This window comes from Ziziphus jujuba, chromosome 7 (assembly GCF_031755915.1).
Source record: "Ziziphus jujuba cultivar Dongzao chromosome 7, ASM3175591v1".
Classification (NCBI taxonomy): domain Eukaryota; kingdom Viridiplantae; phylum Streptophyta; class Magnoliopsida; order Rosales; family Rhamnaceae; genus Ziziphus; species Ziziphus jujuba.
Genome location: NC_083385.1, coordinates 19,869,015 through 19,884,823, shown reverse-complemented (window position 1 = coordinate 19,884,823; position 15,809 = coordinate 19,869,015). Strand labels below are relative to the sequence as shown.

General features: G+C 29.9%; 1 long non-coding RNA gene across 1 annotated transcript; it reads left to right on the top strand.

Annotated features, from left to right (window-relative positions):
- Positions 1-11,424: 11,424 nt before the first annotated feature.
- On the top strand, positions 11,425-13,569 carry LOC132804375 (uncharacterized). The gene is made up of 2 exons (XR_009639497.1): positions 11,425-13,269; positions 13,351-13,569. It is a non-coding gene; the product is annotated as an uncharacterized LOC132804375 (long non-coding RNA).
- The last annotated feature ends 2,240 nt before the right edge of the window (positions 13,570-15,809 follow it).

Here is a 15,809-nt window from a genome sequence, read left to right as displayed (position 1 = left end):
AAAAGGTAATTGGCTATGAATGGATTTACAAGGTTAAATATAAAATTGATGCCAGTCTAGATCGGTACAAAACTTACTTTGTTGCCAAAGGATACACCCAACAAGAAGGTCTTGACTATCATGACACATTTACACCTGTTGCTAAGTTGGTCACTATGTGTTCCCTTCTTGTTATTACTGCAATTCAAAATTGGTATATATATTAACTTAATGTCCATAATGCTTTCTTCCATGGAGATTTAGATGAAGAGGTTTACATGCATCTTCAATCTGGTTTCTCTCAAAATGGAAATAAAGCTCTTGTGTGTAAACTTTAAAAATCTTTATATGGCCTAAAACAAGCATCCTGCCAATGGTTTGCCAAACTTTCCTTCGCATTAATTCAAACCAACTATATTTAATCAAGGAATTACTATTCTTTCTTCACCAAGACTAGCGGTAATTCTTTTACCATTGTTCCTATACATCTAGATGATATCATAGCTGCAAGTAATAATCTTGATTCCATTCAAACTATGAAATAATTCTTTAGCAACAATTATAAAATCAAAGATCTTGGTCTTCTTAAATACTTTCTTGGGATTAACGTGGAATGCTAAAAGAAAGGACTTTTTCTAAGCCATCAAAAGTATACTAGTAAGATTCTTAAAGATTCTAGTGTTCTTGGTTCCAAGCCTTTTCCTTTTCCCATGGAACAAAATCTAAAATTGTATAACTATGATGGAAAGCTTGTTACTAATCCATTTAGCTATTGTTGAGTCATTGAAAGATTAATTTACCTTAGTATTACTTGTCCTAATTTAGCATATTCTATTTAGATACTTAGCCAATTTCTTGACAAACCTCGCAAACCACACCATGAAGTTGGCCTATCCATCATTCGCTATCTTAAGCAAAACAAAAGACATGGCATCCTTCTTTCCTCTTTAAATGAACTTCAACTACATGTTTTTTGTGATTCAAACTGGGCTAGTTATACAGATTCACATCGGTCCATTACTGGTTATTGCATTCTTCTTGGTACTTCTCTTATTTCTTGGAAATCTAAAAAACAAAAAACTATTTCCTACTCTTCCATTGAAGTCGAAACTGAGCTATGGCTAGTATATGTTGTGATTACTTGGCTACCTTATTCTGTCAATGTTCTCGGTGTTGTTCAACTTCCATCACCTTCTCTTTATTGTGACAACAAAGTTGTTTATCCATATTACTGCTAATCCTATTTTCCATCAATGCACTAAACACATTGAGATTGACTACCACATTGTTCATGATAAAATTCAAGTGAGTCTTCTCCATTTGACTTATCTTCCATCTCAGCAACAACTTGTAGACATTTTTACTTACCCATTAGGAGTTGCAGTTCTTCAATTATTAAGTCTTGAGTAGGGTGTTCAAGATATTTATACACCACGTTGAGGGTTGTTTGTAATTTTATTAAAAGATAATTAAGTTTGTACATTTTAGGCTTTTCTTATTGTTAGAGATATAATATCTATACTGATCAAGCAATAGCCATTAGTTAGCTGTAGTTGCATGAAACTATGGTTAAAAAATAAATTGGAGAATTTATTTGTACATAAATAGCTGTGCCATTCTCACCTTGTTTTATACATATGATCATTGTTGCATTTCTCAAGTAATTACAAGCACCAGCCATACGCATCCCACACCTAAGTTACCTCCCATTTTTACTTTGTTCACTTTATTTCCAATTTCTGTCACTTTCCCCACAATTTCATATCTATTATGTCAAATTAACTCCCATGATAACCATATTTATAAAACAATTTTCCATTTTATATGAGTTATTATTTTCTATCTCTAGGATCTGTTTTTGAAAAATTCATTTAACATTTTTGAAAAGTTTCATATGGTGAAAACATAACTTTTAGATAAATAAATAGGTATACAGATTTTTATTAGGAAGAAAAAAAATTTGAATAGATTTTTCTAAGATAAGTATATATATATATATATATCTGTATGTCAAAGCTCTATGATTTTTTACAAGACATCACAACTGATAAGTGGATAAGGCAAAGCGTCAATAAACTTAGGTGAAACTTTCATTGAGATCCAATGATAAACTCATTCCAATGTCCAAATGAAGTCCTTGTAGAGGAAGGGTCCATGACGTTTGGCCAAACTCTTTCAAATTATTTCCTTCTTTCTCTTCAACACATTTTTTTTTCCTTTTTTATTTTAAATTTCATTTAAACCTTTTAGTTTTATCATTAATTTACTCAAAACATCATATTTTTTAAAAATTATTATTAACTTCTTTTTTAGTTCTTTTTATAGGGCGAATTACATTTACAACCCTTTAGATTTGCCTTAATTATATAATTCTACCAGTATATTAAATATTCATCATAAAAATTCCTGCCATAAATCTTGCACTGTCAAAATTAAGGGTTATTTATAACTGTAATCCTTGAAGTTTGAGTTAAATCAATTATAATCTTTGCATTTTCAAATTATAGCGCCTATTCTTAACAAACATTAAAACTCTATTTGTCATTATCCTATGTGGCATTTGCACTTACATTAGTACCTTCATATGCTTTAAATAATATTATACTAGCTTAAATAAATAGATTAAGAAAATTGAAAACTAGCCATTGTACTAAACATTGGCCAACAACTATATTTTTGCCCATATACACTGCATAGAAGCAACACAGTTTTTACTTTGTACCACTAACATTCATCATTGCAACACAATTTGTACCTCATACCCTTAACATTCATCATTTGCAGCATAATTTACATCTTATACGACAAACTTGTAGCACAATTTGAACTTTATACACAAACTTGCATCACTATGTACAAACTTACAATATCTTAATGTCTTGCAATGTATACCACTACCATGTACCACCCCTAAACCACCATATACTTTCCTGAGCCACTGTTTCTTCATCCTGCAACTTGTACAATTACTAGAAAAGAAAAATAGATTTTTTTTATTTTTTATTTTTTTTTGTAAAAGTTCTTAAATCAATAGAAGCATAGGTTTAAAAATAAAAAATGCTATTGTGGAAAAAAAAGGAAGCAATAAAGATATCAAAGTCCACTATAAATCTTTCCAAGTCATAGTTTTTTTTTAATAGGCGAAAATGCAATTTCTACTCATTTTGGAATCCTGATAGTTAAGAATACAACATACGTGATGATGCAGACAATGAAAGGAGAAGACAATGCTACCAACAAGGTGAAAATCTATCCAAAGTTTAAATTCAAGATTTAATTCTCAGAGTCCTAAATTAAAGGCAATGCAAAATCCTAAACCTTAAGATTTAGCAATTAAATAAAACAAATAACTTCCACTCATAATATCAATCCATCAAGTAATAATACATCATATAATAAATTCATAATGCTTACCAAAAAAAATAGGGGGATACAATATTTGCACCAAACCTAATGATAGCTTTACAAGTTTTCCACCAAATCTAACTATGGCTTTACAATTTGTGCAAAAAACCTATATCAATGTTACTTGCACCAAACAAATAGTATTAGTATAATCTTATATTATTTGTACATAAAAAATAGTATAAATTTATAATTTGGGTAGTGCCTTCAAAATAGGGAGACAATAAGCATTTCTATACAATGCTATCTGTTCTAAAATTATCAATAATATGCATAATGCCAAATTCATAGCCTCCTAATTAAATAATAACAATCTAACATATCTTAACAACATGATACTTGATGTAAAAAACACAAAGCTATATGACAACTTCCTAGACAATTGCCTTCCTTTTGCCTATAGTTTATTACAATGCAAGTATACATTAATGCAAACTATTTTAAATATATTGTATTATACCTCTTCGTGAAGTTATTGGAGTTAAGCATGTAGCTGTTGAAGTTGTTGCAATTGGAGCTGAAGCTGCTATCACTGTTGAAGTTGCTATTGCTGTTGAAGCTAAACCACTTCCAATTTGAATATGAAAAGATAACAAAATAAGAAATTGGAGATTGGAACTGAAACATTCCTAAGCAAATAAAATAATATAAGCAAATAAATATATAAAATAGTTACTGAAACTATTGAAGCTAAAACATTCCTAAGCCATTGAATACCCATAACCTAAATATTAAACATAGCATATTCAAATATTAGATTTGACATGCAAAATTTAAAAATAAAAAATTAAAAAAATAAGCTAAGCAAACAAACAGGTAAGTTGGGTATTGAAGCTGGGGTTGAAGCTATTATGGAAGCATGATATTATAGGCTATATGCAATTTTTTTTTGAAATTGAATAGGTTAATGGTTTGAATTGGTTACATTACCTTCTCACTTTTTGCTTTCTTTCTATTGTTTTGGATTATTGGTGCATGACCTTTTATTATGGCCAAGTCACTTACAACTCTCAAATCTAAGTGTAAACGATTTTTACTCTTTCACTGGTTCATTAGACTTCCTTTTTCGGCCTTTTAGGTAGCCTTATTCTTCATGGAGATAATAACTCATCCATTTCCACTTCATGCCATTGAGTTTTATCAAGTATAAGGTAGATCATGCTATCATAGGTGGCCAAATAAGTTGTTGCAGTTAAGGTCCTATCCATATATGCAGTGAATTCATCTCTTTTGTTGGTAATGCAATCCATTGCATGCTCACAGGGAATTCCACTAATTCGCCAAGCTCCAAAATCACATGTAAACTTGTCCAAATGAATAATGGTTACTCTAGTCTCTCTATCACCTCAAATTCTTCATTACGAGCCCATATAACTTTGATATTTCTAGCTTTCCTATTACACAAATTTAATTTTTCTTGCACTTGAGGAGGAATACCACTTGTCTAATTAAAGGCGTTGCTATGCCTCTTATGAAACCTTTTCGTCATAATCCTCCTAATATACTTAAGCAAAGAGAATATTGATTTTAACTTAGTGTTTAATGGCTTGGTCATCTTGTTTATTACAAGGTCATTATTGAAACTAACATCAAAAGCATATCTTTACCAATTGGGAGTAGGAATCTATATTAACCAGTCATAAGCTACAATTGAAATGGTCTTGATTACCTCCATCTTATAATTGAACTCTTGTATGCTTGTTATTTTAGATGTAGCACAGAATAAATTTCTACTTTGCAATGTAAGAAACTTAGTCTTGAAATTGAAAAGTAAGTGCTTAGCATAAAACCTATTTTTAACTTTTAAAAAATCATTATTATGGTACTCAAACCTCCTTTCTGCTTATCTGTCAAAAAGTAATACTCCTTCTCTCTGCCTTACCAATTTGTTGATGTAGTGATTTTACAAATCAGCACCAACTACTAAGGTTCTAACCTTTACAAATGCCAACATTAATTAGAAACATGTTCTTGTTTGCATCCAAAGAAACAAAGTAAGCAATGCTCCTCCAAACAGCCCTCTAAGATGGCACTCATCAAGATTAGTAAATGGTCTATATCCATTCAATAAACCTAATCTCTGAGTTAGAGACATAAGAACAAACTTGTAAAATTGAAGAGTTTAAGATAGAATAGTCCTAATGGAATGTATTAATACAACTATTTTAGGATTTGTTTGCCTAAGAACATTAGCATACCTATGCGGATTAGGGTAACAATTTGTATGCTCACCATTTAACTCAGCAAGTGCAATCCTTTAGCCTTATATATTTTTGTTTGTGGTATTCCATACAAAGCTCTTTCATCATGATCTTTTTAATTTTGTCAGTTTTGCCTTTAGATTTGACCTAAACTATTTGCAACGTAGGTATATGTAATAATTGAAGTCTTAGTCACCCTCCCAAAGTTGTACTCCTCATAATAAGTTCTGATTTTAAAAGTGATCTCATCATACATTGAAGATGCATGAATTCTCCAAGGACATCTCTCATTGTTACCATAGCTTATAGTAACCTTTATGTCATGATTCTTAGTTTTGATCAATCTAAAACTCTCTTGCACATCATAAGCATTCAACACCTTCCTAAACTCATTTACAATCTCAAACATTTGATACAGTTGCAATTGGATTTCCCCATTATCTAAAAGTTTATATGCCTTTCTATTCATGCCTCTAAACATATTTTCTAAAAGGGTATCTTCTTCAATGTCATAACCTATTGGCATACTCTCACCATCGGAGACATAGATAAATTCACATCACTTGTACTATCCTCACCACTACTGTCCTCAACCACATTATGACTCAAACTATCATCATCATTATCTTCATCATCAGTCCATATAAAACTCTTATGTGGATCATCATCATCATTGTCTAAATGGTCATTTCTTGGTTCGTTAAGCATGTGTGGATCAAGATATGGTTCTTGGATAAATTCATGGTTAGGTTCATAGATGGGAATAGACTATGGTTCAGAGTTAGGTGAATATTTGGAGATACGTTGAGAGTTAGGTTCAAGGGCTTGTTTTTGGATTGGAATACGTTGAGAGTATGTTTCATGGATGGGAGCAGATTATGATACAAGTACTTCATCAAAAGACCATAATATAGGCTAAAAATCACAAACCAAGTCAACATTCCCTATACCTTTATCTTTAAATTTCTTAAAGATATCTAATAATTGATCATATGTTTCAACTTTAACCCTCTCCCCATTTTTCTAGGACAACCTAGCATGGACATCCATTATTTCACATTTATCAAGTGGGAGACCTAAAACCATCATTTTGGTATTTTTCCACAATATGACTAGTCTATACTCATCACATTCTGTCTAAAAAAATTATCTCCCAAACAACTAAATTGAAGCTTAAGCTTAAATGACATTGTTATATTAAAAATAGGAATAATAATAACAACAAAACAATTCTAGCATCTAATGCGCTTTACATCACCACAATATATTATGTAAAATATGAGTATATAACATATATGCATGCAGGTTTAAATCCATTAAACATGAAACATAAATGCAAGTTTAAATTACAAAAAGTTATCTCCAAGTATATATATCCAACAATTAACCATTAAGCATGACTAAGCATCACTAATAATAACATAAAAATTTTCAACAACTATTTTATGTACTATAAACAAATCTAGTAAACATAGCTAACATTACATGATTTAAAATCAACAAGTTCACTAACATACATGCATATCAAGCAACCTAATAACATGAGTTTAGTATACAACAAATTTCACTAACTTGTATATCAAGTAATATAGGTATCACTACATACATTTAGTACAAGTTCCTGCATATCATATTAACATACATGCACTATAAGTAATATATGTATCACTAACATACATGAATATAAAAGTAATATAAGTATCACTAATAGTATAGACAAATACCTATGAAATAACAACAACTTGAACTTTAACCATAAAATCTTAAATACACTAAGTTTATCTCGTTAACAACTTGGTTACTACTCTAACAAAACCCATGTAGAAATTAACCTCCTTCTCCAACTTTAGTGCTCTAACCTATTGCTTTTTGTTTTATTCCATATTTTTTTTCCTAAGTGTTAACAACTTGAACCAAAGTATTGAATAGCTCTTCAGAAATTTTCCTAAAAGTATGATACAACAATAACGGGTCGGTTTTCAACATGAGTTGGGTATTTTGAATCTAGAAAATATTGGGTATTTTGAATTAGGAAAGGGTTTGGCTTAAATTGATTTTGTTTAAGTATTACAATAGCAAATTAATTTTCCAAAAAAAAAAAAAAAGGGGTATCTTTGAGCTGAATCAAATAGATTGATTTATCATAGCCGAATGATCAACAAGAAAATTAATTTTTGCCTTAAGATTTTCCCCAACAAATTTTTTGTTTTTTTGTTTTTTATCCAAATTGATTGACAAAAATCCCTAACTTACAAGAAATTATAGCATTGAAATCCCAAAATTTTTTTTTATCTAGAATATTGACCTTGTTTTCTTATTTTTGCTAAGTTGTAATGTGCACTACTACTCGTTAACCTTTAATATGTCACTTAGCTTCCAATTGAATCTCAAACAAAACCCAAACCCATGATTTTCTCTTAGTTTACATATAAAAAATAGAGACAGAAAAATGTGAAGAATGGGATATTCTTCTATATGTTAGAATTTATAGCTCTCTCTAGGATACAAATTGGTAACAAATCTCCTTAATTAAAAAAGAAAAAAATAAAACTGATTCCTAAATATCTGTACAGCTCATAAATCTCTTAACTACCTAAAATAACACATAATCAAATACATAGTTATAGAATCTTCCAACACTCCCCCTCAAGCTGTCATGAATATATCACTCATGGCAAGCATACTAACTAAGTTCTCATATGGCACCTTAGGAAGTCCTTTGGTAAGAATATTCGTTACTTGACTTGTGGTGGGTATGGACGACATACATATCACACCGCTATCTATTTTCTCCTTGATGAAATATTTATCCACTTCTGCATAGGGGTGGGCAAAATCCAATCCAACCCGCTCAATCCGCCCAATCCAATCCATTTTTAACGGTTTGGATTGGATTTTTATATCAATTGGATTGGATTGGGTTCAAAATATTATAAATTGTATGGATTGGATTGGTTATGGATTGGAAATATAAATCCAATCCAATCCAATCCAATCCAAATAATATATTATATAACTAAAAAATTATATATTTTTTATTTTTTTCATTTTTATATATTAATTTTAGAGTATTTTTTTCATTTTCATATATTAATTTTTAAATTTTTTTTCCATTTTTATATATTGATTTTCAATATATATATATATATATATATTTTTTTTTTTTCTTTTACATCCTCATATCCCAAATTTCAAATCAAATTATAAGTTGTAACCCTAAACTAAACATTTACCTTTGTTGCCGCCCACCACCAGTCCATCACCATCACCATAATATATATATATATATATTTACATCCCCATCATATATATATATATATATATATCTACATATATTGTATCCAATTGTTACTTATATATATATAAATGTTTAAATATAATTTATTGCTAATTTTATTGTTTTGATCTTTGTAGAGCTTACAAAATCAACTAAAATTAGTGAACCTGTCAACGTTGATTGATTTATAATTTACCAAAGTTTTAAGATTAAGAAAAAAAAAGGAATTATGCATTGATTCTTGAATGAATGAATTTTGACGAATGTATTATTTTACATTATTTGTTCTAACAATTTTAATTTGATTTTATAGGAGTGAGATGATGACATTAATGTTTGTTATTTAATAAGTGCATGATGTGTGTCATTTGCTATATTTTCTTCTTTATTTTCCATTTTAAACTATGTTGTATTATTCTAATTGTATTTTATGCTTGAATAATTATAATTTATTATTTATATTTTAAATTTGGAAAATTTTTTATTTGTATTATATATTTATAAATTAGTAAGTTTCAAACCGATCAACCAATCCAAACCAAACCGATCATAAATGGTTTGGTTTGGTTTGGTTTTAATATTTCAATGGTTTGGTTTGGATTGTAAATTAGAAAAACCGATATGTATGGATTGGGTTGTATTTCGGTCCAAAACCGAACCAACCCAATCCATGCCCACCCCTACTTCTGCATGCTTTGTTCTATCGTGTAGAACTGGATTGTGATATATGGAAATAGCTTCCTTGTTATCACAATAGACGTTAGTAGGTGCTGGTGTAGGAACCTTCAATTCTTCTAAGAGTCTTTTGATCCATAACGCTTCATAAAAGCTATGTGCAACAGAGTGGAATTCTGCCTCTGCACTACTCCTTGTTGCAATATTCTATTTTTTGCTTCTCCAAGTGACTAGATTCCCTTTTATTAAAGTGCAGTACCATGAGGTAGATCTTTTATTATTTATATCACCCGTCCAATCTGCATCTGTGTAGGCTTCGACATGGAGATGACTTCTATTTTTGAACAAAAATCCTTTCCCTGGAGTTCCTTTTAGATTATATTTCTTCATTACTTCGATGCCACTCAACATAATCATGCTCAAGCAACTTACTTAATAATTATTGCATTTGTGATTTTTTAGCCTTTTCCATTAACTTACCTTTATGTTGAGCATTATATATGGTTTTCATTGTAATAACATTATTTTCATCATTTCTCTTTACTGTAATCAATGTCTCTTTTGGTTTAACTTGAATTTTGATCATATCAATCAGAATATTAGTTTCTTGCTCAGTAAGCTTTCCGGCAAATGAATGTCCTTCAAGATATTGGATTGCTAGATGATTATGAACCCATAAACAACTTGCAAACTCCAATCATCATTGCTAGCCAATTGACACCCTTTTAAAGTAAATGGACAATTGCACTTCTTGGTTCCACTTACCTTATATCTCTTTCGTTTTGATTGATCTTTAACTTTCGCAAAAGATCTATAAAATCCACTTCTCTCACAAGTAGAAAATAATCTTGGATTTCTCCCATCACCACTCGTAGTAGATGTTTTATCACAATCACTATGCCATTTCTTTTTCCTATGTCCTTTGCCCAACACTTCCATTATTTATATATTTTTCATCAAACATATTTTTTACATTCAATTAGATATAAACCATCAATGATTAAAAAAAATAAAAATTGGAATGTTTCAAAATGTATGGTACTTAAGATCTGTATATATATATAATGATCGATGGATAAAAGTCAAACATATTAAGAATGTTTGAATGAATACTTCTAAACAATTAAAAAATGTTCAATTTTAAAGTTTCAAATAAAAGACAAATTTTAATATACTAGAATAAAAAATAGAAGTGTTGTTTCAACCTAGTCATTGGTAAGCGATAGAGAAAAAAATAATCCCAATTAAAGTAACCATCAAAAAATGAAAAAAAAAATAAAGGAAAAACTAAATATTTGTCCTTGTCTTTTAATAAAATTACACATTTAAAAATTCCGTGTTCTTACGTAAAATGATTATTGTTTATTGGGATTCCTATCTTGATATTCTCTATTAGGTACAGGATTCTTCATAATTTTTATAATCTGTGTAATATTAATTTATATGCATTTGACGGTTCTGTGCATGTAATTTACACGTAAATTTCTTTAATCATGTACAACATATAGGATACTACAATGAAAGATACAAACAATTTCGCATAACATAGAAATTATTATTATAATTCTTTTTAATTTATAAAATTTCATTTACATTTTTCTTTTAAATAAAGAAGGATAGATATTATTATTTTATTTTTTTAATTAATTAGTAATATTATTACACAGAAGATATATATTTTGGTTTGGGTAAATATTAGGCATGCTCTTTATTAATATCAACCAAATATACACTTTTTTTTTTAGTAAAACCAAATATGCATTTTGTATTATTTAATTTGCATTTTTTGGGCTAAATATTTAATTTGCATTTATTCATTGCAAGTTTACTTATTCATATTTCACATTAAAAAAAAAAAAAAAAAAAAACAGTAGCAAACTAGTATTTTGTAAACCGAGAACCCAATAACAGTGATCGGGTCAAGAATCCTTCAACCGCCTTTGAAACATGTTTGTCTTTTTGCTATAAATAGCCGTTTAGCAACATGACAAAAAAAAAAAAAAAAAAAAAGAAAAGACTTTAAGGTAGCTTGTGGAAGCTCTGTTAGTTTTCTTTGTCCAGGGTTTTGTTTCAATTACGTTTTTATGGTTTTTTGGATATCGCTATGGATTTCCATGTATACATGATCATGATGATGATGCTTGTTCTACGTTTTGGATAGATTTGATTTCTGCTCGATTGCTACAAGTTTGATAAAAAATAGTTTGCGATCTTCATTTCGTTTTCGTTGGTTGAAATAGTTTGCAATTTTCGATAAATCGACTTTTGCTCTGCTATGTTGGTCTTGGCTTGCGATCTTCCATGTCAAATATTCGTTGGTTGATTACGATGCTGTTTCTGGTTTCGTTTACGATAAATTGGACTTTTTGGCTTTGCGATCTTGGTCTTCTATTACGAAATTTCCTAAGAATCAAATAAAAGATTGTCCGATCATATATTATATATTAGGGATTTTTTTTTTTTTAATATATACATATATTTTTTACGTGATGGATATCTATCTTGGTTCAGATTGTGGTGATTGCTGGATTATTCAAGGTGGACTATTGAACTTGGATGATGTCAGGTTCTCTGAATAAAATTTTCAGTTCAGATTGCTTTACGGATTTCTCATGTGATATTTTTTTTATTAATTTACTCAAAAGACGCTCAATTTTTGAACAAATGCTTCAGACGCTCTTCATTGGTCTGTTAGTACTAATGATAGATTCTGGGAATTCACCGCACGTTATTGGTTTGACAAAATACTCAATTTTGGACTCTGGTAGTTTATCATTGGATTGCCGTGATGTTTAGGTTTCTACCTGATGGGATTATACTTTGCCCATTTTGTTGTCTGCGGTTCACATCTTTATCGAGTACCTTGATTGAATTTGGGCTTCAACATTATATCAAATGCGGGTATTATAGTCTTCAACTGTTTGCAGATGGATTAATTAGAATAAAACTAGGAATTTGACATTTGATAATCTCTTATACAAAAACTCATTACAAACTGTTGTAATTTGCGGTAAATTCTTTCATTTGGTATGGCCTTTTTTTTTTTTTTTGGGCCCCTTTTGTCTTTGGTGAATATTTCCTTTCTTGCTTGCTGATTGTTATGGAAATTGGAAATTGTTATAGGCATTGGAATGAAAAATATGCCTTTATTGGTATGACAGTTGGCAAAACCAATGCTATACATAATACGTATTACTTTTCCTTTTTACAATATGAGACATACAATATTTCCATTTCTTTGAATGCTGGACTGTGAACATGACCCCAGAGCTTTGGTATTGTCGGGTTGATTGTTTCTGCATTTTTTTTAAAAAAAAAAAAAAAAAAAAAGTTTGCCGTGTAAATATCTTGTTGAACTATGGTATTTTGTTTTATTGGTTGAAAACAGTGTTTATTTTGAGTGTCTTTAAATGGAGAATTTGGTATTCTTTATAGAATGTTTGCTTTTGAATTTCTTGTTATTAATATGTATGACATCTAAGATTATTTTCTAAAACTTGGACTCCATGATATTTGATGTAGGTAGTCCATGATCACAAGGCTGTGGGGCGTTGTTCTGTGTGTGTATTTTTATTTTTAGTGATGTGCAATTATTTTTCATTTTACATTGACTTTAAGGGAAATTCTTAATTTAAATTATATGGCTGTTGGGATTTTACCTTTCTTGGAGTTTGAAAGCTCTGTTGACTTTTGTAGAAAGCTGCTAGATGTCTTTTGCAATTAACTTTTAAGGTTGAATTATACTTTTTGCTCGAATTTTCATATTGTTTTTCAAAATTTTAAAAGCTAACATGGTTATTTGATGCTTTGCAGATTTCTGGTCCCAGTCCTGGCCGAGTTTTTTGGCTGTGTATATACTTTGGTGTTGAGCTTTTCCCTTAATTAAATAGCCAATTTCATTATGTTATCATTTTTCTTACTCTCAAATTCTTTTGTCTAAAATATTGGCTTCCTGAAGATGTGTTTTTTCATAAATTGAAATTTTTTTATTATTAATTTTTTATTGTTAAGGGTTTGTTGATTTCTTGCAAAGGATTCTTCTTTTGTCTGTGTTTTGTGAACCAGCCCTCCTTTTAGATATCAAATAAAAGAGCTGAAGGAAAATAGCATGCTCTCTTTATATGTATATAATGTATGTAGTCATCCATGTATTCATTTTACTTATTGTTTTTGAACAATTTCTTTCAGGTTTCTTTGTTGCATCGTAGAGTTTAGTGCATTCTTTTCAAGATAAGTTTGGTCTAAATCATGTGTTAATATTGGCCGATTTTTTCATTTATGTTCCCTACGTTTAGTAGATTCAATTTTGATTTGTACTTTCTAACAGTTATGAAAGATTTTGATTTTCAGGCCACCTGTTTTCAAGTCTTTTTTGGTGTTGAAGCATATGATACAACTTGCTTATAGTTTGTTTGTCTTGCTTTAACTTTTTATGTTTTGATGCTTACAATGTTTCAGGAAAACCATTGTTTAATGTTTCTATGAAACTATCTGTATATATATATATATATGTATGTATAGTGATGTGAATTACCAAAAATAAATAAATATGTATGTATAATGATGTTCATATTGTACCAAAAACTGCTTCCTTTGCCACAATTCAATCTTCATTTTTGGACTTTTCTTGCTCAAGAGATTGTTAATAGCTCTGGAGAAACAAGGATGGTGGAGCGGAATAAAAAAAAAAAAAAAAAAATCGACTACATGGAAGTTTAAAGAGGATTTAATAGCATGAATACGATTAAATTTTAGAGCCACTAACAGAAACAAAAATCACGAAAAGTAGTTATTTGCAAATATATGTACTCTTATAACGTATTGCAAACACATATAAGTATTTGTAATAAATTGTCATCTTTTTCTGAATCTAGCATTGAGATGCATCTACGGTTAAAGGTAGGCATTTTCAAATAATAATAATAATAATAATAATAAAATATAAAAAATTGTTCAAGGTAGGTCAAAGAATGATGTGGCAAAAGAACTTGCCCGGATTCAGAGCTCCATCAATGCGCCTCACTAGCTTACCAAATCTCCCTTTACTTTAAGTGCTTTTTTTTCCTTTTCTTTTCTTCTTTTCTGTGTGTTAATCCCTGACACTTTTTAATTTGTCTCCGTGTGTTAATCCCTAATTCGCATAGCATACAATATGGCACTTTTTAATCATCCCACACTCCGCCCCCTGTTCTGTTGTATGAGCTACATAACATTTTTTTTTTCACTCTCTCTCTGAAAGGTACATAGGATCATTGGTTCACCACGTGTAGTGGCCAAGTTTTTTGAAAGCACCTAATGTACCACTCATCTTGCCGCTCATCTTGCACAAATACTTGGAAGAGGGTAGAACAATTGACAAACCTACAAAAGGTGTTATTGTTTTCTCTTCTTGAAACCAATTGCTCAAGATATGAGCTGACCCATGCTAGCAATTTTCATATTGTACAGAAACTGCTTCCTCTGCCGCAATCCAATCCTCTTTGTTGTACTATACAATAAGGATGGTACAAATATTAGAATAGTTAAAAAAGACAAATTAAAAAAAAAAAAAAAATCCTTGCTGTGCACGATTAAAATACTCTTTTTTTTTTCCTTTTTTTTTTTTTTCTTTTCTTCCTCAAAAGCACTATAATGCAGTAACACATATTTTTTTCCAGAGAATCATTGACTAGTCTCAATGTTTGGTTCAATTAGAGGAAAAAATTATTGGGACTTATTTTAATTTATTTTCAGTCGATGATAAAATCGTTTGTTGAAAATTGATATTTTCCTACCTCTAATATTTGTTCAATTTTAAGACTAGTAGGGCGTCAATTTGCAAAATTTTAAAGCTATTGATATCTCCTTTATTATGTTACAGGCAAAATTGCATCTTTCAAAAACAAAAATTGACCATCACAAGCTAGTTCTTGCTCAAACAAAATTGCAAAATAATAAAATTTAAGAGATACTCTATAATTGGGCATGAAAATTCAACAGTGAAACGTGTGATAGAAGGCAAGCAGACAATGATATAAAGTTTAAGAGATGCTGAAGTACTTGCCATTTCATCATATGCCACATTAGCATACAAGAAGTTGTTGTTATGTCAAGTGCTGAGCTAGCTTAAGATTGTTGTATAGTGGTTAAGTAGTTGAGACAGAGTCGGTCTTGTATAAAAAACTTCTCAATGAATGAAACGAATGTGAAGTATTTTACAGGAAAATCACAAAGTTCCTCCTCTTCATTTACCTTACAATGTTCTTCGTTTATATCAAAGAGGTTAATGGTGG